Source organism: Drosophila kikkawai, unplaced genomic scaffold, assembly GCF_030179895.1.
Source record: "Drosophila kikkawai strain 14028-0561.14 unplaced genomic scaffold, DkikHiC1v2 scaffold_190, whole genome shotgun sequence".
Taxonomy (NCBI): domain Eukaryota; kingdom Metazoa; phylum Arthropoda; class Insecta; order Diptera; family Drosophilidae; genus Drosophila; species Drosophila kikkawai.
The window spans coordinates 152,368-178,314 of record NW_027222527.1 but is presented as its reverse complement, the minus strand read 5'-3'; positions in this window follow the sequence as shown (position 1 = coordinate 178,314).

Here is a 25,947-nt window from a genome sequence, read left to right as displayed (position 1 = left end):
TGTGTAGATATTGTATAGTATAGGGCCTAAGACGCTTCCTTGCGGGACACCTGCATTGATTTTACCAGTTCTGGAGGTTGTTCCGTTTGGTCCGTTCACTGCGAAGGATCTGTTTGACAGGTAGCTTTCTAAGACTTTGTATAGGTTATATGGGAGGAGTTTTATTAATTTTAGGAGTAGGCCTTCGTGCCAGACTCTGTCGAAGGCTTCGCTGACATCAACAAATACTGCAGAGCAGTATTTGCTTTCCTCTTGTGCCCTCATGATGAACTGCGTTGTCCTGGCTAATTGCTGTTCGGTGCTATGTAGCTTCCTAAATCCAAATTGGTGGTTCGGTAGGGCATTGCTGAAACTTTCATGCTTGAACAGGCGGTCCATCAAGAGGGTTTCAAATAATTTTGAGAAACCAGCTAGAAGGCTTATAGGTCTGTATGAGGCAACATCGTGCACACTTTTTCCAGGTTTTCTAATCATCGTAATAGCTGCCTTTTTCCAAGCCGCAGGAAAGTGGCCAGTTCTCAAAATTGCATTGAAGATGTTTGTCAGGTTGATAATTGCTTTGTAGGGGAGGGACTTTATTATCCTATTGTCAATTTTATCCGCTCCAGGGGCTTTTGTGTTCTGTAGTAATTTAGTTTGCGCAAGCAATTCTTTGGGATTTACTGGGAGAAACAGGAGGTTTGAGACGTCATTAGTCTCTTTGTCTCGTTGCCTTTGTAGCCATTTGGGTTTAGTAAGGTATTTTTTGATTCTTATCCAGTTTTCTTTTTCAGCTTTTATGTTTTCCCTGAAGGATTGCGAGTTAATTAATTTAGGAGAGAATCTTTGTTCAAGGTGTGTTACGAATGCTTCTGTTTTTTCCTCTGAGTCTTTAGTCCAGTGTATTTTATTGTTTTCCTCTAGTTTTAGAGGCCAGTTCGGCTCCGGTTGCCTCTTAAATTTATTTGTGATTCTCCATAGTTTCTGCATTCGGTACCTGTCTGTAGGGTCTAGTTTAGAAAACAGTTTATTTGTTTGTTTATTTTTGAAATTTTTTAGTAATATTTTTAATGTTTTGTTTGCTTTCTTTATTTCATTATATAAGACTGGTGTAGGGGAGGAGATGTATCGCTTTTTGAGCAGCTTTCTGATTTGCAGATGTTTTTCAATTTGTTTGTCTAATTTAATTGGATTAACTAGGGCTCTTTGGTTTAGTTGCCATTTGCTTTTGAGAGTACAGGCATCTGCTGCATAGTAAATGTCCTCCATTAGGGCATTAACTGCTTCATCTATTTCAAGGCTGGTATCAAGTTTGGTTTGATGTTTGATTCGGGAGTTTAGTATGTTTCGGAAGGTTTTGATGCTTGCGTATCCTGGGAGAATACGGGTATTAGGAGCTCTTATGATAGCGTCTCCATCTGTTGTGAGTTCAGTGATAATAGGTATATGATCAGAAGGTAACTCATTCAATGAATAGGTACGTATTCTTAGGTCCTTTATGCCAGCATAAAGCGTAAAATCGATGGCTGAAGGCGTTTTTCTTGTATCATGTGGGAAGTGGGTGGCTCCTCTTGTAGCCAGCACTTTCAGTTTATTAAAGCTTTGGATAGCTTCGATGAGGGCTTTCCCTCTATTACAAGAGCGGGGGCATCCCCACCATGAATGCTTCGCATTCCAATCGCCAGAAAGTATATATTTGGATCCATGTGTGAATTTATTCATGTGGCTGAATAAGTTTTGGAAGTGAAGTTTGCTCCATTTAAATATTGGTGGGCAGTATACCGCAGATACGGTAATAACTTCAGAGTTATTTGTTGTAATTGCTATAGGGGCACATTGTATGCATTCAAACGATACGCTTTGGAGCGCAGAGTGTCTAATGTTTGCTCTAATATAAGTTGCCGCTCCCCCTTTTTTCCTTCCTGAAGGGTGGGGGGAGTTGTACATAATATATCCCGGTATGTTGTAAGGGTTAATTTTGTCGAGATTAGCATTTTCTTTAATTGTTACTTTTGTTTCAGTTATCATCATTACATCTATGTTATTATTTTTAATGAAAATTTCCAGTTCTAAGATTTTGTTTTTTAGTCCGCAAGCATTCCAGCTGGCTAACTTTAATATTTTGTTTGTCGCAGTGGAATTAATATTAGGCATTGTTAATGTCATTAACTGCATTTAGGATGTTAGGGTTAGCTGCTGGAAGTTGTGAGACAACCATTATCAGACAGGAGATAAGGGCATCCGTTTTCTTCCCCATTTCAGCCACTGCTGTCAAGCTCATGTGGACTGCTTCTAGGATTTTGTCTAGCTTTACTATTTGCAGTTCAGCAGTTGGATTTGACCTAACAGGGGTATCTGTAACAGGGGTATGGGTGTTGTTTTTGTTTATTTGGTTTTCAGCTTCCAACATTTCCCTAAAATTGGCTAAATGTTTTTCCGATGGGTTTTTAGTTTGCTGCCTTTTATTATTTTTGTATTGCGGTTCAGCATTGTAGCGGTTGCCTTTAACTATTTGGCTGTATGTTGGTGCATTTGTTATCGGTACCTGCTGTTGGTTTAAATGTGTTTGCTTATTCTGTTGTTTTGTGGTATGTGGTAATGTTTGTTTGTTGGACTTGTTCCAGTTCGGCATGGGTGTTTTATTGGTTAGTTTTGGGTTGCTGGCTTTCCTATAGTTGGAATAGGTGTTTATTTGTTTAATGTTGTGCATCGCTCCGTAGTTTCCAGTTTGGTTTTTGGGGAAGGCATTGTTTGACTCTGCTGCTTGCATTTTCTTTGCAAGGATGTTATTTAGTTCTTTTTTATATGTGTCGCAGCCCTTGTAGCTGGCAACATGTCCTTTTCTGCAGTTTGCACATGTTGGGGAGGTTATCCTAGTATGTGCACACTGTGTCGAGGGATGGTCGCCTGCACACTTGACACAAACAAATGGTCTTCTGCAGTAGTTTTTACTATGTCCGAAGGATTGGCACCTGTGGCATTGCACAGGTCCAGCCCTTCTAAGTTGCCTCTCAATAACCACTCTTTGGCTTCCCAGCGATTTAATTTTCAGCACCCTATCGTTTTCATTATTGGGTTTTGGTTCAAGTTCAGCTTCGAACAGGTCCATCGGTTTCTTAGTGACTTTGTGTTTAATGTTGTTGACGTATCTGGTTTTAAAGCCGTTTTTTAGTAGCGATTTCTTGATATCTTCATATGTAGTGGAGTAGTGGAGGTTTCTGATTATTATTCTGTAACCTCTTTCATTTTTTGGTTGATGGGTATGCATATTGACGCCTTCACTGTTTAATATTGAGAGTATCCGTGAGTAGGAGGCTTCATCCTCGCAGTCAATTCTCAGACCCTTGTCTTTGGTACTAGTGGTTAAGAAATTATTCTTAGTTCCATTCACGTGTTTTAGCTTGGAAATTAGCAGTTTGACATTGTCACATTTTTGTATAAAAATGGGGGGTGTATTGTTCATTTCGGAGGGGGTGGGATTTGGTTTAGTGGGTTCATTTGTCGGCTTATTGGATACAATATTGTTATCCGGTTGCGTAAGGATATTGGTGTAACTATTCTTTTTATTATTGCTTTCGTTGTTTACTGCGGCTTTCTTATTTTTATTATTCTTAGGTGATGGTGATAGCGGTGATGGAGAAGATGATGAGAATCTCACGTTGCTTCTTCTTTTCCTCTTGCTTTGGACTAGTTGAAAGTCCGAATGAGGTGAGGATGGAGGGGTAAGGTTTATAATATCCACTTCAGAGACGTTGCCTGCATGTTGCATAGGAGTGAGATTCATATCTCGTATGATCTGAGGAATATTGGCTAGGGAAATTCGGTTCCCTTTAAGTAGTTCTTCAGCATTGCTACCAATTGAGGGTCTTTTTACCTCTAGGCTGCTGGTTAGAACCTCAGGTTCATCTTGCTCATCAGGTTTGGTTTCAGTACGTACTTTAGTGGCAGTAGTAGAATTGTTTAGGATTTTAGTAACGTTTTTGGGATTGTCATATTGTTTTGTTCGTTTGGGTGCAGCAACAGGGGGGGGAGGGAGGGTTTTTCTTTTCCTTTTACTAGATAGCGGGCCTGGTTTAATAAAGCCTACTGCGAGTTTATAATCATTAATTGACTTGAGTGTTGAGTGGAGGTCCGGTTTGGAAGTAATATTGGTAATTGCTTGTTCCATTGTTTCGGAGCTAATTTCGTCGTTGTCTGAGAATGAATCCTGCGAGACGACGGGTGAAGGGGAGCAGTTTGAATTTGCTTTGGACATAACTGGAGTTGCTACGTTTTCTGTCAGTTTGATATTTAGTAGTAGAAACGGCGTTAATGAAGTTATGCGGTAAAAAGTAGTAGGTGAGAGGATTTACAGTTTTATCTCTCTCTCGGGTAGTGAGCCGGCAGCGCTGCTGGGAAGAGTTAGACTTGGGTCTCTCTTCGGTGCGCTTGTAGTGGTGGGTGGGCTCTCTTCGGTTGCGCTTGTATTGGTGGGTGAGAACAGCTTCACTGGCGCAGAGGCTTTGTATGTATGAGTAACTGAATTTTGCAATTTGATTAATTAGTTTATATTTTTTAACTTTGTTAACTTTAATTTGGCAGGTCCTATTTGTTTAATGTTTTAATGAGCTTCGTGTGCAGTTTGGGTGTGTTTTTTGTGGTTTTTAATGGGTTTTGCTTTTTGAGACGGGCGTCGGTGTGAAAAAAGAATATGGCGGCTTTTTTCTGCACGTTCAGGTGGAGTTTGTCAAGAAGTTTTATACTTATCTCTTTAATTGTTTAATTATAGAGAAATTTTCCCTTTTTGGGTCGTCAGTAGTTAGTGCCTTGCAGCATCACTTGTTTAAAACAATTTATTTGAATTAATTATCACCACTTTCAGCAAAAATAATAAATTTCACGGAGTTTCTGTCTGTGTTCTGTCTGTGTAGTCGATGCTAACACTAGTAGGACTGCGCCCGTCAAAATGGGAGCAGCTTGCTTTATTGTTTTCTACATCATAATTAGATGCCTTTACAATAGTTGTTAACGTTACATAGATGGTGCGTTTCAATAATTAGCACATGTAGAGATAAGGCAACAATGGCCATTTTTAACTTACAAACTAATAACAGGGCCAGGGCGCAACCGTAGCACTGTTTTCCTATTAATAACATCATTTTTTTATGCGAAATTAAGAGCTTATTTCTAAGCAATTAATCTGTAATGATACTGAAGGTGTTAGTATTTGATGTTGATTAATGGCGTTTAGTTTCCTTCCAGGAGTCGTTGGCCATTGGACCGATCTTAGCAGGATCCCGGTTCCTTGGTCCTTACAGCTGCAAGGTTCAAACCACAAAGTGGAATGTAGCGCTTGCAACTGTGGGGGGAGATCCAACATCCCAGGTGAGGGTGCTGATAAAGGGCCCTGTTGAGGTGTCCTGGGTGGTTTGCAACGACCTTATTGCGGCCCATAGGCTTCGCGAGCGTCAGATGTCAACAGGACTCGTCGGACAGGCGTAAGGATACGGGTCGCAATTTTAAGATGCTTTCCTCTGAATAGCTGGGTGGCACGCCCTGTGGAACCAGTGGGCACAGCCCATGTGGCTCCTTCCTTAATTGCAATGTGGTATTTGGTTGGTGGTCATCATATGAAGGTTTTCAGGAGTAGCGGCTGCATTCCAGAAGCTGCAGAAGACCAAATCGCTACGCTGTATGGCCTCCTGCTTGCGGCGCTTTCACCAATCATGGCAGTAATGGTAAGGTATGAGCACATGTCTTGGTGATCGCTGCATATGGTGCCACAAGTGCACTAGTGATCCAATTGGTGTGATGAAAACCAGTGCTGTTGCAATGGTGATGAGGGTTGCCAGGTGAGTATGCATGTGGCCGGGGTAGGTATGGTAGTGCATGCGAGTGCACAAAACTTCCTCCATCTTGGGTTGGGAGACGCATTTGGTGTTTTGCGGGACTCCCAGTAGTTGGCGGAGATAAGTGTTGCTTCCTCTGATTAACTCATCCAGTACCGGCAGTCGGATGGTTGCGCATCGTTATTGGTCAGCCAGTGGACATTTCTTGCAAGCCTTTAATTGCGGCCCATAAGCTTCGCAGGCGTCAGACGTCAACAGGACTCTTCGGGCAAGCGTAAGGATACGGAACGCAATTTTAAGATGTTTACTTCTGATTTATTGGGGTGGCATGCCCTGTAGAGCCAACGGGCGCAGGTGTTCATATGGCTCTCTCCTAAATGTGCAGTAGCACTAATTGGTGGTCATCATGGAGTGGTTCACGGGAGTAATAGCTGCATACCGGGAGTTGCAGCAAGCCAAGTCGCACTCTGTGTGGCCTCCATACTTGCGGCGCTGTCACCAATCATGGCAGTAATGGTTGGGTATGAGCACATGTCTTGGTGATCGCCACAGATGGTGCCAAAAGTGCACCAGTGATCCAATTGGTGTGATGAAAACCAATGCAGTTGCAATGGTGGTGAGGGTTGCCAGGTAAGTATGCATGTGGTTCGGGTTGATATGGTAGTGCATGCAAGTGCACAAATTTCCTCCATCTTAGGTTGGGAGACATGACTGCTGTATCACGGGGCTCCCAGTGGTTGGTGGAGATAAGTATTGCTTCCTCTGATTAACTCGTCCAGTGCCGGCAGTCAGATGGGTGAACATCACTATCAATCAGCCAGTGGACATCTCTTGCAAGTCTTTTATTGTGGCCCATAGGCTTCGCAGGCGTCAGACGTCAACAGGACTCTTCGGGCAAGCGTAAGGATACGGGACGCAATTTTAAGATGTTTACCTCTGATTTATTGGGGTGGCATGCCCTGTAGAGCCAACAGGCGCAGGTGTTCATATGGCTCTCTCCTAAATGTGCAGTAGCACTAATTGGTGGTCATCATGGGGTGGTTCACAAGAATAATAGCTGCATACCGGGAGTTGCAGCAAGCCAAGTCGCACTCTGTGTGGCCTCCATGTTTGCGGCGCTGTCACCAATCATGGCAGTAATGGGTAGGTATGAGCACATGTCTTGGTGATCGCCGCAGATGGTGCCGCAAGTGCATTAGTGATCCAATTGGTGTGATGAAAAACCAGTGCAGTTGCAATGGTGATGAGGGTTGCCAGGTGAGTATGCATGTGGCCGGGGTAGGCATGGTAGTGCATGTGAGTGCACAAAACTTCCTCCATCTTGGGTTGGGAGACGCATTTGGTATTCTGCGGGCTCCCAGTAGTTGGTGGAGATAAGTGTTGCTTCCTCTGAATAACTCGTCCAGTACCGGCAGTCGGATGGTTGCGCATCGTTATTGGTCAGCCAGTGGACATTTCTTGCAAGCCTTTAATTGCGGCCCATAAGCTTCGCAGGCGTCAGACGTCAACAGGACTCTTCGGGCAAGCGTAAGGATACGGAACGCAATTTTAAGATGTTTACTTCTGATTTATTGGGGTGGCATGCCCTGTAGAGCCAACGGGCGCAGGTGTTCATATGGCTCTCTCCTAAATGTGCAGTAGCACTAATTGGTGGTCATCATGGGGTGGTTCACAGGAATAATAGCTGCATACCGGGAGTTGCAGCAAGCCAAGTCGCACTCTGTGTGGTCTCCATGTTTGCGGCGCTGTCACTAATCATGGCAGTAATGGTAAGGTATGAGCACATGTCTTGGTGATCGCTGCATATGGTGCCACAAGTGCACTAGTGATCCAATTGGTGTGATGAAAACCAGTGCAGTTGCAATGGTGATGAGGGTTGCCAGGTGAGTATGCATGTGGCCGGGGTAGGTATGGTAGTGCATGCGAGTGCACAAAACTTCCTCCATCTTTGGTTGGGAGACGCATTTGGTGTTTTGCGGGACTCCCAGTAGTTGGCGGAGATAAGTGTTGCTTCCTCTGATTAACTCATCCAGCACCGGCAGTCAGATGGGTGAACATCATTGTTGATCAGCCGGTGGACATTTCTTGCAAGTCTTATATTGCGGCCCATAAGCTTCGCAGGCGTCAGACGTCAGCAGGACTCTTTGGGTAGCGTAAAGATACGGGACGCAAATTTAAGATGGTTACCTCTGATTAGTTGGGATGGCACGCCCTGTAGAGCAAACGGGTACAAATACAACGTATGACTTTCTCCTCAATGTGCAGTAGCACTAGTTGGTGGTCATCATGGAGTGGTTCACAGGAATAATAGCTGCATTCCAGAAGTTGCAGGAAGCCAAGTCGCAAGTTCGCTGGGTTCCCAGGAGATTGGTGGGGATAAGTGTAACTTCTTCTGATTAATTTCCCAGTATCGGCAGTTGGTTGGATGTGAACCACCGCTGGTCAACTAGCGAGTGTGATGCAATTTGCTGTAAGGGCCCGCAAGCTTCGCAAGCTTCAGACGTCGACAGGACTCTTCAGTCAGGCGTAAGGATGCAGGTTCCAATAAGATGATTCCCTCGGATTAACTGGAGTAGAAAACAAAATTTAGTATGTTTCAGGTTTGTAATTTTCAGATTAGCAAGTTGCTAATAGTGTTTTCTATCTCCTGGTGGAGAGGTGTCGTGGCATGCTGCAGGAAGCCGGGCTGCTACTCTGTGTGGCTTCCATGTGAGCGGTGCTGTCACCAATCATGGCAGTAATGGTAAGGTATGAGCCATGTCTTGGTTTACGCCGCATATGGAGTCACAGGTGCACCCGAGCATTGCTGCAGTCAGCCAGCGAATATTTTGCAATCTCTGTGTAGAGGGCCCACAAGCCACACCAGCGTCAGTTGTCATACAGACTCTTCAGCCGGGCGCAAGTATCCAGGCCGCAGTAATAGTTTAATCAACTGGGTTTCAGTAGTGTAATCCCTTAGCATTGCAAGGTTCAAGCCGCCAAGGCAGGATGTAGCGCTGTGCATTGCAAGGGAGGAACTCTGGTACCTCTCGTTGGTAATGTTGGGTGGTCTCTTTTTAGGGCATCTGGGATGATTATAATCGTTGGATTTGAGTATTTAAGTTTGCAGGTTTAATATGTATGGTAAAATCTCCGGTATTTTACTCAAGTAGCGCAGGTGCTGGGTGCCCAATTAAACTCTTAAGCATGGCGAAAGAGTACAGGTTATATTTTATACAGTTCATTAGGAGTTAGCTGGATTAGCACACTCATGCATAGTCATTGGAAACGAGTTGATGAGGTTCATATCCCCAGAGTGTATTGCAGTCCGAGAGATGGTCATCATAAAGTTATTAACAGTAGTAATGGTTGTTTTCCAATGCAGCAGAGGGCTGGTCACTAGCGTATGGTTCCCAGTGTTTTGTATCATTTCCTGTTATGTTGATGGTGATTTATCATATGGCATGACCAGCATAGGCTTCTTGTGTGGAGTCATAGGTGTATTAGTAGGGCAATTTAGACGATGCATATATGTCACGATGAAGGATGTGACTGGCCAGTGTCGCGTGTAAGAGTTCAGATTTCTATTCTCGTGGCTAGGGGACCCGCCCGCTGTACCGCGGGGCTCCTGGTGTTGGTGGAGTAGAGTATTGCTTCCTTTGAGTAACTTATCTAGTGTCAGCAGCAGATGGATGAACTATGCTGTGATCAGCTGGTGGATATTTAGCAATCTCAATGTATGAGGCCCGCAAGTTTTACGAGCGTTCAGTGTCTGCCAGACTCTTTAGCCAGGGGTAGGTAGGCAGATCATAATAATGTGTTTTCCTCGTTTTAATCAACTGGATTTCAGTAGTATAATCCCTAAGCATTGCAAGGTTCAAGCTGCCAAGGGCAGGATGTAGCACTGTGCATTGCAAGGGAAAAACTCGATTTCCGTGCGTTGGTATTATTGGGTGGACTATTTTTGATGCATCGGGGATGATTACAACCGTTGAATTTGAGTAACGCGAGTGCTGGGTGCCATAATAAACTCTTTAGCATAACGAAAGAGTGCAGGTTACCATTAATACAGTTCATTAGGAGTTAGCTGGAATTGACACTCTCATGCATAGCCATTGGAAACGGGGTTGATGTAGTTCCTATCTTCAGAGTGCAGTGCAGTCTGATAGATGGTCATCATAAAGTTGTTTGTAGTAGTAGTGGTTGCTTTCCAATGTTGCAGAGGGTGAGTCACCAGCATATGGTTCCCAGTGCTTTGTAATGTTTCCTGCTGTATTGACGATGATATAGCGTATGGCATGACCGGCGTGGACCTCTTGCGGGGAGTCACAGGTGTATTGGTAGGCATCTATGGTGTTACATGCCACGATGGGAGGATGTGACAGAACAATAAAGCATGTAAGAGTTTGCGGAGGGGTTAAGTAGGCTGCAGGTCGTTATTGCAGCATATTGCATAGTCGGCGTTGACTTCTAATTTGTACGCCGTATTCAGGGGGCCTGGCCACTATGTCATGGGGTTCCCAGTGTATGTGTAGTAAAATGTTGTTTCCTCTGATTAATTCTCTAGTACCGGCAGCGGGATGTATGAGCATCCTCATTGGTCAGTTAATAAACATTAGCTATGACTTTTTATTAGTGGTGACTGGCGGTAGGGAGAGGGTATTTGATTTGATATATTTGGGATTTAAAGGTTGTTTTCCATATTACTATTTAAGTAGTTTTTAAGTAGCTTGTATCAGTATTTATTTATTAGTGGCATTAGTGTACTTAATTAAAAACATATAGTTGGTGGCGTACATAAGTTATTTCATTATTATTGTAAGGATTTTATTTTACCCATATGTTTAGGATTTATAACAGTAATTAAACATTTTTACGAAGGTTGTATAAGAACGAATAGAAAGAGCTGTTTTGCTCAATTGGTTACATGAGTTTTAGTGTTACATAGTGATTATGTATGAGTCAAAATTAGGTAAGCTGCATGCCCGCAATTAGCAACGCCAGGTAAGTTGGATTACAGTAGTCTATGTTAATTTGTCAGCAATGTTTGAGTCGGCCTAATTTTAATTTTGGTAGTTTTGTTTGTTCTCCATATTGGTGTTGCATAGGGCTGGTGGAGAGTTGCCTACAAGTGGGTCAGCAATTACTAGTTTTAGGATGCGCTGTAGTTCCTTCTCACATTCAATGTCTTCAGCAGAGGAGCTAAGAGCTTCACCATTTGTAATTTGGTTAGTTTGTATTGATTGTGTGATTTGTTTGTGCGTTTCCTTAGCATTTGCGTCTTTGTTTTCCTCATCGTAGTCTATAAACAGAAGTTTTCTGCTGCTGGCCATCTTTCTCAGGTTGAAGACTGCCATAATTGTTTTAACTTGCGTGGCTTTTGCTGTAATATTTATTTGCGTTATTTGATTTGGCGAGCAAGTTTTAGGTTTAAACTTACAAAGTCCCTTTCTGGGAATATTAGGGATTATTATTAATAATTGTTATTAATAATTTCGGGCATGGGTTGCTTTTTTAAGATTTTCGAGAACGTTTATTGGGAGACGTGTTCGTAAATTAAGTGATTTCTATGTGCAGACTAAGTATAGGTCAGCTTGGGCGTCTGTTATTTATCAGGCAAGGCAGCCATTATTTCTCTGTCTGCTTTGTGAGGTCTTTTTAAGGGAGTGTGGTTGGTTGTAGGCATAACTTATCAATTTGCGGGGGGTATGGAGAGACTCTGGTGGATTGACTCTCTCATGTAGTTTGCGTTTTTATCATGTAGTTTGTGTTTTCGTTCTAGGGGGTGAGGGAGGGAGGGGTATAATAGGCATGTGGTTTGTAATTGGTTCATTTCTTTTCCTCTTAGTAATGTGCCGTATTATGTTGATTGCGTTATTGGTTTCGTTGCTGTGCTGTGTTGCTATGCGGCGGCCATAATTTTTTTTTTTTTTTTTTTTTCTTCGGGTTTGGTAAAGCTGTAGTTAATTATCATTATTCATTTTCCTTTGTACCAATCCCTTACTTCTTATTAAGGTTATTTAGGGGTTATTTGAAAGTCGAGTGAGTCGGCGCATAGAGGAGAGGAATGCCAATAATTTGCTCTTTAGAGTACTGAGGCGTTCCTTGTCACTCACACATATGCACCTGTCTATATGGGATATCGCCTCATGCAGCTTCACCTCTCATTACTAAGGGCCGATACAATAGCAACAATCATGTCCCAATCATGGTTCATAGAACAATTAACACAAATGTCAACTAGTTACTTATTGGAATAGTATGTGCGTACACATATGTATGCGTGCATGTATTATATGGGTTGTTCTCACCCAAACCCTGTAGGGAGCAATAATTGGCCATTCTATTATTCCATCTGCGGAATTGTTTAATAGTTGTTTTAAGAGCCATAATGGGCATTCAATATCAGAGTTCATGTTGGGTTCTGTATTTTTGGGGTTAGGTTTAGTTGGGCCAATTAGCTATTTGTTAATATGGTTTATTAAACATTAATAATTTACATCTTCTTTTTAGTTTGGCAGCTTGTTTATAATTTTTGTAGTTTTGTGTTTTGTAGCTGCATCCGTTTATGTTGTAGTAAAATAATAATAAAATAATAATAAAAAGGTGGTAAATTGGCATTGTCCTACTGTGTGCATGTATGCGTTGTTGAGTGCGCCGCTCTTATGTCATCCACTTAGGGAGTAGTAAATTGTGCTCTCTTATTTCGGTTCAGAGTTGTTTAAGAGTTGATAGGGCAGCTTAAGAGGGCGATTGAGAGCCGTAAAGGGCAATTGGATGTCAGAGTCATGCTCTGAATTTGAGGTTATGTTTAATTGTTTACAACAATTAATTAAACATTTATATTTTTTGTTGATTTGTTATGCGAAAGGTCATTGGTTATGTTTTATTTCGATGGGACCATGTTATTTGTTTAAATTATAAATTATTGTTTAATTGTTTATAACTTTTTGTTAATTATTTATTGAACACGATACTTATCTGTTTTAAGCATTTTGTGTTGAAAATGTTTATAAACATTATTAATTTTGTTAATTATAGTACTTAAAAACCATATGCACGAACGTTAAACATTTAACACAATTGAAAAAAGTTAAACACTTAACATTTTTAAATTTTTCACGGAGCGTTTCTCTTTCTGTCTGTGTAGTCGATGCTAACACTAGTAGGACTGCGCCCGTCAAAATGGGAGCAGCTTTCTTTATTGTTTTCTACATCATGATTAGATGCCTTTACAATAATTATTAAGGTTACATAGATGGTGCTTTTCAATAATTAGCACATGTAGAGGTAGGGCAATAATTGCCGGTGTAACTTACAAACTACTAACAAGGCCAGGGCGCAACCATAGCTCTGTTTTCCTATTAATAACATCATTTTTTATGTGAAATTAAGAACTTATTTCTAAGCAATTAATCTGTAATGATACTGAAGGTGTTAGTATTTGATGTTGATTAATGGTGTTTATTTCCTTCCAGGGGTCATTGGCCATTGGACCGATCTTAGCAAGATCCCGCTTCCTTGACCCTCCAGCTGCAAGGCTCAAACCACGAAGTGGAATGTGGCGCTTGCAACTGTAGGGGGAGATCCAGCGTCCCAGATGAGGGTGTTGATAAGGGGCCCTGTTAAGGTGTCCTGGTTGGTTTGCAAAGACCTTATTACGGCCCATAGGCTTCGCGAGCGTCAGATGTCAACAGGACTCGTCGGACAGGCGTAAGGATACGGGTCGTAATTTTAAGATGCTTTCCTCTGAATAACTGGGTGGCACACCCTGTGGAGCCAGTGGGCACAGCCGTCCATGTGGCTCCTTCCTTAAGTGCAATGTGGCATTTGGTTGGTGGTCATCATATGCGGGTTTTCAGGAGTAGTGGCTGCATTCCAGAAGTTACAGGAGACCAGGTCGCTACGCTGTATGGCCTCCTGCTTACGGTGCTTGCACTAATCATGGCAGTAATGGTAAGGTATCAGCCATGTATTAGCGTCTGCTCCGCATATGGAGCTTCGGGTGCAATGGTAATAATCGGCCTCAGACACTGCAGAGAGCCACGATCGCGTACGCAGTGGGGCTCTCTGGGTTGTGGCATTTTACCAGTTTGGTATGATGAGTACCAAAGCAGTTGCAGTGGTTGTAAGGGTTGCCAGGTAAGTATGCATGTGACTAGGGTTGGCCTGGTAGCGCATGCAAGTGCACATACTTCCTCCATCTTGGATTGGGAGACATAATTGCTGTTACGCGGGGCTCCCAGTAGTTGGTGGAGATAAGTGTTGCTTCCTCTGATTAACTCGTCCAGTACCGGCAGTCGGATGGTTGCGCATCGTTATTGATCAGCCAGTGGACATTTCTTGCAAGCCTTTAATTGCCGCCCATAGGCTTCGCAGGCGTCAGACGTCAACAGGACTCTTCGGACAAGCGTAAGGATACAGGTCGCAATTTTAAGATGATTACCTCTGATTAGTTGGGGTTGCACGCCCTGTAGAGTCAACGGGTACAAATACAACGTATGACTCTCTCCTCAATGTGCAGTAGCACTAGTTGGTGGTCATCATGGAGTGGTTCACGGGAGTAATAGCTGCATTCCAGAAGTTACAGGAAGCCAAGTCGCACTCTGTGTGGCCTCCATACTTGCGGCGCTGTCACCAATCATGGCAGTAATGGTTGGGTATGAGCACATGTCTTGGTGATCGCCACAGATGGTGCCACAAGTGCACCAGTGATCCAGTTGGTGTGATGAAAACCAATGCAGTTGCAATGGTAATGAGGGTTGCCAGGTAAGTATGCATGTGGTTCGGGTTGATATGGTAGTGCATGCAAGTGCACAAACTTCCTCCATCTTAGGTTGGGAGACATGTTTGCTGTTTCACGGACTCCCAGTAGTTGGCGGAGATAAGTGTTTCTTCCTCTGATTAACTCATCCAGCACCGGCAGTCAGATGGGTGAGCATCATTGTTGATCAGCCGGTGGACATTTCTTGCAAGTCTTATATTGCGGCCCATAAGCTTCGCAGGCGTCAGACGTCAACAGGGCTCTTCGGGCAAGCGTAAGGATACAGGACGCTATTTTAAGATGGTTACCTCTGATTAGTTGGGATGGCACGCCCTGTAGAGCCAACGGGTACAAATACAACGTATGACTCTCTCCTCAATGTGCAATAGCACTAGTTGGTGGTCATCATGGAGTGGTTCACAGGAATAACAGCTGCACTCCAGAAGTTGCAGGAAGCCAAGTCGCACTCTGTGTGGCCTCCATACTTGCGGCGCTGTCACCAATCATGGCAGTAATGGGTAATGGTAATGAGGGTTGCCAGGTAAGTATGCATGTGGTTCGGGTTGATATGGTAGTGCATGCAAGTGCACGAGCTTCCTCCATCTTAGGTTGGGAGACATGATTGCTGCTTCACGGACTCCCAGTAGTTGGCGGAGATAAGTATTGCTTCTTCTGATTTGTTTCTCAGTATCGGCAGTTTAATGGATGTGTACCGCCGCTGGTCAACTGGCAAGTATATCTCAATTTTCTGTGAGGGCCCGCAAGCTTCGCAAGCTTCAGACGTCGACAGGACTCTTCAGTCAGGCGTAAGGATGCAGGTTCCAATAAGATGATTCCCTCGGATTAACTGGAGTAGAAAACAAAATTTAGTATGTTTCAGGTTTGTAATTTCAGATTAGCAAGTTGCTAATAGTGTTTTCTGTCTCCTGGTGGAGAGGTATCGTGGCATGCTGCAGAAAGTCAGGCTGCTACTCTGTGTGGCTTCCATGTGAGCGGCGCTGTCACCAATCATGGCAGTAATGGTAAGGTATGAGCCATGTACTTGGTGTACGCCGCATATGGGGTCACAGGTGCACCTGAGCATTGTTGTGGTCGGCTGGTGAGTATTTTTCAGTCTCTGTGATAGTCCCTTAGCATTGCAAGGTTCAAGCTGCCGTAAGGCGGGATGTAGCGCTATGCATTGTAAGGGAAGAGATCGGTTACTATGAGTTGGCTAGGTCAGAAACTTGTTTCTTCCGCCCCCAGAACTGCAAGGTTCAAACCACAAAGTGGAATGTAGCGCTATGCAGCTTTAGGAGGGAGACAGGCTTTCTGTGCGTTGATTTTATTGGGGAGCCCTGCTTAGAAGAGCTCATAGCGATAATGGAGTATTGAGTTTACTGGGCTTGTAGGCGATTTATACGGTTTCAAGGTTTTTACTACTATCCAGCAATCTTCACGAGTGTCAGATTTCCCGTAGGATTCTTCAGTCAGGTGAGAGAGCAAGTGGACAGTGTTTCAGTGGATTAAGTGGATTAGGTGTGTATTGGTGTCATAATATTGCATCTATTTCCTCTTCATCTACTAGTGCTATTAGTTTGTTGCGTATTTCTAACAGGTTTGTACTTAGTATTTGTTCCTGGGTGGGTGGTGGGTATTCATGGGGTTCCAAAGGGGTCATGACCATTCTTTGTATGTGATCAGGTTCATATTTTATCTTTTCTGCAGTTTCCCAACGAGTAGCCGTTCCATCTTTGAGGCTTTTAGCAAGATATTTTATCCAGTCCATGCATGTGTAGTCACAAACTGGACCACCTGCCTTGGCAGTTTCGTACATTAATCGTTTTTCCTCTTGCCATGCCTCATGTCTGGCTCTTGTACTTTCCTTTCTTGCTAGTAGTAACGTTTGCTCTTCAAGCTCTATTAGGGTAGGGAGGCCGTTTTTCAAATTGGGTTGTGGGTAATGTTGTGGGTAGTCATTTGTTAGGTCGATGGACGGATTATCGGTTGTTAGGTCGACGATAGTGTTATTATTGGTTGGATCTTTAGCTGGAAGTATATGTTCTTGTAATTGTTTTATATATCTGGGATGATTGATGCGCTCGGGTATAAAGGGCTTGTAAAATATGTTTGCTGCTTCAGGGTTGGTGTGTGTGGATAGTGAGAGGGCATATCTGTCATTAAATTTTTTGTACGTGTCTTTTAGCGGTTCTACTTTATAGAGTTCTCTAATGTCAGCGTTTCTGGTGTATCTGTCTGCTTTGACTATTTTCCGTATTAAGATGTTTTGTACCGCTTCAACTTTATGAAACTGTGTGTCAGACACTAGAGCGCCCCAGACTGGTAGGGCATATTGTCAGATGGGGGCAATGAGTTGTTTTTGTATAAGGATTTTGTTTGCTTTGGACATATTGCTGTTCTTCCCTATTATCCAGTCTAGTCTTTTTGCAGTAGCTCTAACTTTGTTTATTAGTTCCTTGGTGTTTGCGCAGAGGTTTAATTGCCTGTCCAAGATTACTCCCAAGTATTTATGCTGGTGCTTATTATTAATTGGTTGGTTGTTCATTAGTGGTGACATCTTAGATATACCGTTGGCCACTGTTCGCTTGCAAAAGAGTACATGCGTGGTTTTTGCTGGATTAAGGCTTATACACCAGTTTTGGGCCCATTCCATTAGGTGTTTTAGGTATAACTCGTTAGTTCTTATTGCCTGCTTCGCTTCGTATTGGGAACACATGATGATGGTATCGTCAGCATAAGTGGATAACATCCTGCTAGTATACGGATTTACGGAATAATTGTCTCTGAATCTATCTATGTGCGGCAGTGGTATGTCAGATGTGTAGATATTGTATAGTATAGGGCCTAAGACGCTTCCTTGCGGGACACCTGCATTGATTTTACCAGTTCTGGAGGTTGTTCCGTTTGGTCCGTTCACTGCGAAGGATCTGTTTGACAGGTAGCTTTCTAAGACTTTGTATAGGTTATATGGGAGGAGTTTTATTAATTTTAGGAGTAGGCCTTCGTGCCAGACTCTGTCGAAGGCTTCGCTGACATCAACAAATACTGCAGAGCAGTATTTGCTTTCCTCTTGTGCCCTCATGATGAACTGCGTTGTCCTGGCTAATTGCTGTTCGGTGCTATGTAGCTTCCTAAATCCAAATTGGTGGTTCGGTAGGGCATTGCTGAAACTTTCATGCTTGAACAGGCGGTCCATCAAGAGGGTTTCAAATAATTTTGAGAAACCAGCTAGAAGGCTTATAGGTCTGTATGAGGCAACATCGTGCACACTTTTTCCAGGTTTTCTAATCATCGTAATAGCTGCCTTTTTCCAAGCCGCAGGAAAGTGGCCAGTTCTCAAAATTGCATTGAAGATGTTTGTCAGGTTGATAATTGCTTTGTAGGGGAGGGACTTTATTATCCTATTGTCAATTTTATCCGCTCCAGGGGCTTTTTTGTTCTGTAGTAATTTAGTTTGCGCAAGCAACTCTTTGGGATTTACTGGGAGAAACGGGAGGTTTGAGACGTAGCCATTTGGGTTTAGTAAGGTATTTTTTGATTCTTATCCAGTTTTCTTTTTCAGCTTTTATGTTTTCCCTGAAGGATTGCGAGTTAATTAATTTAGGAGAGAATCTTTGTTCAAGGTGTGTTACGAATGCTTCTGTTTTTTCCTCTGAGTCTTTAGTCCAGTGTATTTTATTGTTTTCTTCTAGTTTTAGAGGCCAGTTCGGCTCCGGTTGCCTCTTAAATTTATTTGTGATTCTCCATAGTTTCTGCATTCGGTACCTGTCTGTAGGGTCTAGTTTAGAAAACAGTTTATTTGTTTGTTTATTTTTGAAATTTTTTAGTAATATTTTTAATGTTTTGTTTGCTTTCTTTATTTCATTATATAAGACTGGTGTAGGGGAGGAGATGTATCGCTTTTTGAGCAGCTTTCTGATTTGCAGATGTTTTTCAATTTGTTTGTCTAATTTAATTGGATTAACTAGGGCTCTTTGGTTTAGTTGCCATTTGCTTTTGAGAGTACAGGCATCTGCTGCATAGTAAATGTCCTCCATTAGGGCATTAACTGCTTCATCTATTTCAAGGCTGGTATCAAGTTTGGTTTGATGTTTGATTCGGGAGTTTAGTATGTTTCGGAAGGTTTTGATGCTTGCGTATCCTGGGAGAATACGGGTATTAGGAGCTCTTATGATAGCGTCTCCATCTGTTGTGAGTTCAGTGATAATAGGTATATGATCAGAAGGTAACTCATTCAATGAATAGGTACGTATTCTTAGGTCCTTTATGCCAGCATAAAGCGTAAAATCGATGGCTGAAGGCGTTTTTCTTGTATCATGTGGGAAGTGGGTGGCTCCTCCAGTAGCCAGCACTTTCAGTTTATTAAAGCTTTGGATAGCTTCGATGAGGGCTTTCCCTCTATTACAAGAGCGGGGGCATCCCCACCATGAATGCTTCGCATTCCAATCGCCAGAAAGTATATATTTGGATCCATGTGTGAATTTATTCATGTGGCTGAATAAGTTTTGGAAGTGAAGTTTGCTCCATTTAAATATTGGGGGGGCAGTATACCGCAGATACGGTAATAACTTCAGAGTTATTTGTTGTAATTGCTATAGGGGCACATTGTATGCATTCAAACGATACGCTTTGGAGCGCAGAGTGTCTAATGTTTGCTCTAATATAAGTTGCCGCTCCCCCTTTTTTCCTTCCTGAAGGGTGGGGGGAGTTGTACATAATATATCCCGGTATGTTGTAAGGGTTAATTTTGTCGAGATTAGCATTTTCTTTAATTGTTACTTTTGTTTCAGTTATCATCATTACATCTATGTTATTATTTTTAATGAAAATTTCCAGTTCTAAGATTTTGTTTTTTACTCCGCAAGCATTCCAGCTGGCTAACTTTAATATTTTGTTTGTCGCAGTGGAATTAATATTAGGCATTGTTAATGTCATTAACTGCATTTAGGATGTTAGGGTTAGCTGCTGGAAGTTGTGAGACAACCATTATCAGACAGGAGATAAGGGCATCCGTTTTCTTCCCCATTTCAGCCACTGCTGTCAAGCTCATGTGGACTGCTTCTAGGATTTTGTCTAGCTTTACTATTTGCAGTTCAGCAGTTGGATTTGACCTAACAGGGGTATCTGTAACAGGGGTATGGGTGTTGTTTTTGTTTATTTGGTTTTCAGCTTCCAACATTTCCCTAAAATTGGCTAAATGTTTTTCCGCTGGGTTTTTAGTTTGCTGCCTTTTATTATTTTTGTATTGCGGTTCAGCATTGTAGCGGTTGCCTTTAACTATTTGGCTGTATGTTGGTGCATTTGTTATCGGTACCTGCTGTTGGTTTAAATGTGTTTGCTTATTCTGTTGTTTTGTGGTATGTGGTAATGTTTGTTTGTTGGACTTGTTCCAGTTCGGCATGGGTGTTTTATTGGTTAGTTTTGGGTTGCTGGCTTTCCTATAGTTGGAATAGGTGTTTATTTGTTTAATGTTGTGCATCGCTCCGTAGTTTCCAGTTTGGTTTTTGGGGAAGGCATTGTTTGACTCTGCTGCTTGCATTTTCTTTGCAAGGATGTTATTTAGTTCTTTTTTATATGTGTCGCAGCCCTTGTAGCTGGCAACATGTCCTTTTCTGCAGTTTGCACATGTTGGGGAGGTTATCCTAGTATGTGCACACTGTGTCGAGGGATGGTCGCCTGCACACTTGACACAAACAAATGGTCTTCTGCAGTAGTTTTTACTATGTCCGAAGGATTGGCACCTGTGGCATTGCACAGGTCCAGCCCTTCTAAGTTGCCTCTCAATAACCACTCTTTGGCTTCCCAGCGATTTAATTTTCAGCACCCTATCGTTTTCATTATTGGGTTTTGGTTCAAGTTCAGCTTCGAACAGGTCCATCGGTTTCTTAGTGACTTTGTGTTTAATGTTGTTGACGTATCTGGTTTTAAAGCCGTTTTTTAGTAGCGATTTCTTGATATCTTCATATGTAGTGGAGTAGTGGAGGTTTCTGATTATTATTCTGTAACCTCTTTCATTTTTTGGTTGATGGGTATGCATATTGACGCCTTCACTGTTTAATATTGAGAGTATCCGTGAGTAAGAGGCTTCGTCCTCGCAGTCAATTCTCAGACCCTTGTCTTTGGTACTAGTGGCTAAGAAATTATTCTTAGTTCCATTCACGTGTTTTAGCTTGGAAATTAGCAGTTGGACATTGTCACATTTTTGTATAAAAATGGGGGGTGTATTGTTCATTTCGGAGGGGGTGGGATTTGGTTTAGTGGGTTCATTTGTCGGCTTATTGGATACATTATTGTTATCCGGTTGCGTAAGGATATTGGTGTAACTATTCTTTTTATTATTGCTTTCGTTGTTTACTGCGGCTTTCTTATTTTTATTATTCTTAGGTGATGGTGATAGCGGTGATGGAGAAGATGATGAGAATCTCACGTTGCTTCTTCTTTTCCTCTTGCTTTGGACTAGTTGAAAGTCCGAATGAGGTGAGGATGGAGGGGTAAGGTTTATAATATCCACTTCAGAGACGTTGCCTGCATGTTGCATAGGAGTGAGATTCATATCTCGTATGATCTGAGGAATATTGGCTAGGGAAATTCGGTTCCCTTTAAGTAGTTCTTCAGCATTGCTACCAATTGAGGGTCTTTTTACCTCTAGGATGCTGGTTAGAACCTCAGGTTCATCTTGCTCATCAGGTTTGGTTTCAGTACGTACTTTAGTGGCAGTAGTAGAATTGTTTAGGATTTTAGTAACGTTTTTGGGATTGTCATATTGTTTTGTTCGTTTGGGTGCAGCAACAGGGGGGGGGAGGGAGGGTTTTTCTTTTCCTTTTACTAGATAGTGGGCCTGGTTTAATAAAGCCTACTGCGAGTTTATAGTCATTAATTGACTTGAGTGTTGAGTGGAGGTCCGGTTTGGAAGTGATATTAGTAATTGCTTGTTCCATTGTCTCAGAGCTAATTTCGTCGTTGTCTGAGAGTGAATCCTGCGAGACGACTGGTGAAGGGGAGCAGTTTGAATTTGCTTTGGACATAACTGGAGTTGCTACGTTTTCTGTCAGTTATTTAGTAGTAGAAACAGCGTTAATGAAGTTATGCGGTAAAAAAGTAGTAAGTGAAAGGATTTACAGTTTTATCTCTCTCTCGGGTAGTGAGCCGGCAGCGCTGCTGGGAAGAGTTAGACTTGGGTCTCTCTTCGGTGCGCTTGTAGTGGTGGGTGGGCTCTCTTCGGTTGCGCTTGTATTGGTGGGTGAGAACAGCTTCACTGGCGCAGAGGCTTTGTATGTATGAGTAACTGAATTTTGCAATTTGATTAATTAGTTTATATTTTTTAACTTTGTTAACTTTAATTTGGCAGGTCCTATTTGTTTAATGTTTTAATGAGCTTCGTGTGCAGTTTGGGTGTGTTTTTTGTGGTTTTTAATGGGTTTTGCTTTTTGAGACGGGCGTCGGTGTGAAAAAAGAATATGGCGGCTTTTTTCTGCAGGTTCAGGTGGAGTTTGTCAAGAAGTTTTATACTTATCTCTTTAATTGTTTAATTATAGAGAAATTTTCCCTTTTTGGGTCGTCAGTAGTTAGTGCCTTGCAGCATCACTTGTTTAAAACAATTTATTTGAATTAATTATCACCACTTTCAGCAAAAATAATAAATTTCACGGAGCTCTTTTTTCTTTTTCTTTCTGTCTGTGTAGTCGATGCTAACACTAGTAGGACTGCGCCCGTCAAAATGGGAGCAGCTTGCTTTATTGTTTTCTACATCATAATTAGATGCCTTTACAATAGTTGTTAACGTTACATAGATGGTGCGTTTCAATAATTAGCACATGTAGAGATAAGGCAATAATGGCCATTTTTAACTTACAAACTAATAACAGGGCCAGGGCGCAACCGTAGCACTGTTTTCCTATTAATAACATCATTTTTTATGCGAAATTAAGAACTTATTTCTAAGCAATTAATCTGTAATGATACTGAAGGTGTTAGTATTTGATGTTGATTAATGGTGTTTATTTCCTTCCAGGGGTCGTTGGCCATTGGACCGATCTTAGCAGGATCCCGCTTCCTTGGTCCTTACAGCTGCAAGGTTCAAGCCACAAAGTGGGATGTGGCGCTCGCAACTGTGGGGGGAGATCCGACATCCCAGATGAGGGTGCTGATAAAGGGCCCTGTTGAGGTGTCCTGGGTGGTTTGCAACGACCTTATTGCGGCCCATAGGCTTCGCGAGCGTCAGATGTCAACAGGACTCGTCGGACAGGCGTAAGGATACGGGTCGCAATTTTAAGATGTTTTCCTCTGAATAGCTGGGTGGCACGCCCTGTGGAACCAGTGGGCACAGCCCATGTGGCTCCTTCCTTAATTGCAATGTGGCATTTGGTTGGTGGTCATCATATGAAGGTTTTCAGGAGTAGCGGCTGCATTCCAGAAGCTGCAGAAGACCAAATCGCTACGCTGTATGGCCTCCTGCTTGCGGCGCTTTCACCGATCATGGCAGTAATGGTAAGGTATGAGCCATGTATCAGTGTCTGCTCCGCATATGGAGCTTCAGGTGCAATGGTGATAATCAGCCTCAGACACTGCAGAGAGCCACGATCGCGTACGCAGTGGGGCTCTCTGGGTTGTGGCATTTTACCAGTGTGGTATGATGAGAACCAAAGCAGTTGCAATGGTTGTAGGGGTTGCCAGGTGGGTATGCATGTGACTAGGGTTGGCCTGGTAGTGCATGCAAGTGCACGAACTTCCTCCATCTTGGATTGGGAGACATAATTGCTGTTACGCGGGGCTCCCAGTAGTTGGTGGAGATAAGTGTTGCTCCCTCTGATTAACTCGTCCAGTACCGGCAGTCGGATGGTTGCGCATCGTTATTGGTCAGCCAGTGGACATTTCTTGCAAGCCTTTAATTGCGGCCCATAAGCTTCGCAGGCGTCAGACGTCAACAGGACTCTTCGGGCAAGCGTAAGGATACGGGACGCAATTTTAAGATGTTTACCTCTGATTTATTGGGGTGGCATGCCCTGTAGAGCCAACGGGCGCAGGTGTTCATATGGCTCTCTCCTAAATGTGCAGTAGCACTAATTGGTGGTCATCATGGGGTGGTTCACAGGAATAATAGCTGCATACCGGGAGTTGCAGCAAGCCAAGTCGCACTCTGTGTGGTCTCCATGTTTGCGGCGCTGTCACTAATCATGGCAGTAATGGTAAGGTATGAGCACATGTCTTGGTGATCGCTGCATATGGTGCCACAAGTGCACTAGTGATCCAATTGGTGTGATGAAAACCAGTGCAGTTGCAATGGTGATGAGGGTTGCCAGGTGAGTATGCATGTGGCCGGGGTAGGTATGGTAGTGCATGCTAGTGCACAAAACTTCCTCCATCTTGGGTTGAGAGACGCATTTGGTGTTTTGCGGGACTCCCAGTAGTTGGCGGAGATAAGTGTTGCTTCCTCTGATTAACTCATCCAGCACCGGCAGTCAGATGGGTGAACATCATTGTTGATCAGCCGGTGGACATTTCTTGCAAGTCTTATATTGCGGCCCATAAGCTTCGCAGGCGTCAGACGTCAGCAGGACTCTTTGGGTAGCGTAAAGATACGGGACGCAAATTTAAGATGGTTACCTCTGATTAGTTGGGATGGCACGCCCTGTAGAGCCAACGGGTACAAATACAACGTATGACTCTCTCCTCAATGTGCAGTAGCACTAGTTAGTGGTCATCATGGAGTGGTTCACAGGAATAATAGCTGCATTCCAGAAGTTGTAGGAAGCCAAGTCGCACTCTGTGTGGCCTCCATACTTGCAGCGCTGTCACCAATCATGGCAGTAATGGTTAGGTATGAGCACATGTCTTGGTGATCGCCGCAGATGGTGCCAGAAGTGCACCAGTGATCCAATTGGTGTGATGAAAACCAATGCAGTTGCAATGGTAGTGAGGGTTGTCAGGTAAGTATACATGTGGTTCGGGTTAGTATGGACGTGCTTGCAAATGCACAGAACTTCCTCCATCTTAGGTTGGGAGACGCAATTGCTGTTTCGCTGGGTTCCCAGGAGATTGGTGGGGATAAGTGTAACTTCTTCTGATTAATTTCCCAGTATCGGCAGTTGGTTGGATGTGAACCACCGCTGGTCAACTAGCGAGTGTGATGCAATTTGCTGTAAGGGCCCGCAAGCTTCGCAAGCTTCAGACGCCGACAGGACTCTTCAGTCAGGCGTAAGGATGCAGGTTCCAATAAGATGATTCCCTCGGGTTAACTGGAGTAGAAAACAAAATTTAGTATGTTTCAGGTTTGTAATTTTCAGATTAGCAAGTTGCTAATAGTGTTTTCTATCTCCTGGTGGAGAGGTGTCGTGGCATGCTGCAGGAAGCCGGGCTGCTACTCTGTGTGGCTTCCATGTGAGCGGTGCTGTCACCAATCATGGCAGTAATGGTAAGGTATGAGCCATGTCTTGGTTTACGCCGCATATGGAGTCACAGGTGCACCCGAGCATTGCTGCAGTCAGCCAGCGAATATTTTGCAATCTCTGTGTAGAGGGCCCACAAGCCACACCAGCGTCAGTTGTCATACAGACTCTTCAGCCGGGCGCAAGTATGCAGGCCGCAGTAATATGGTTTTCTTAGTTTAATCAACTGGGTTTCAGTAGTGTAATCCCTTAGCATTGCAAGGTTCAAGCCGCCAAGGCAGGATGTAGCGCTGTGCATTGCAAGGGAGGAACTCTGCTACCTCTCGTTGGTAATGTAGGGTGGTTTCTTTTTAGGGCATCTGGGATGATTATAATCGTTGGATTTGAGTATTTAAGTTTGCAGGTTTAATATGCATGGTAAAATCTCCGGTATTTTACTCAAGTAGCGCAGGTGCTGGGTGCCCAATTAAACTCTTAAGCATGGCGAAAGAGTACAGGTTATATTTTATACAGTTCATTAGGAGTTAGCTGGATTAGCACACTCATGCATAGTCATTGGAAACGAGTTGATGAGGTTCATGTCCCCAGAGTGTATTGCAGTCCGAGAGATGGTCATCATAAAGTTATTAACAGTAGTAATGGTTGTTTTCCAATGCAGCAGAGGGCTGGTCACTAGCGTGTGGTTCCCAGTGTTTTGTATCATTTCCTGTTATGTTGATGGTGATTTATCATATGGCATGACCAGCATAGGCTTCTTGTGTGGAGTCATAGGTGTATTAGTAGGGCAATTTAGACGATGCATATATGTCACGATGAAGGATGTGACTGGCCAGTGTCGCGTGTAAGAGTTCAGATTTCTATTCTCGTAGCTAGGGGACCCGCCCGCTGTACCGCGGGGCTCCTGGTGTTGGTGGAGTAGAGTATTGCTACCTTTGAGTAACATATCCAGTGTCAGCAGCAGATGAATGAACTATGCTGTGATCAGCTGGTGGATATTTAGCAATCTCAATGT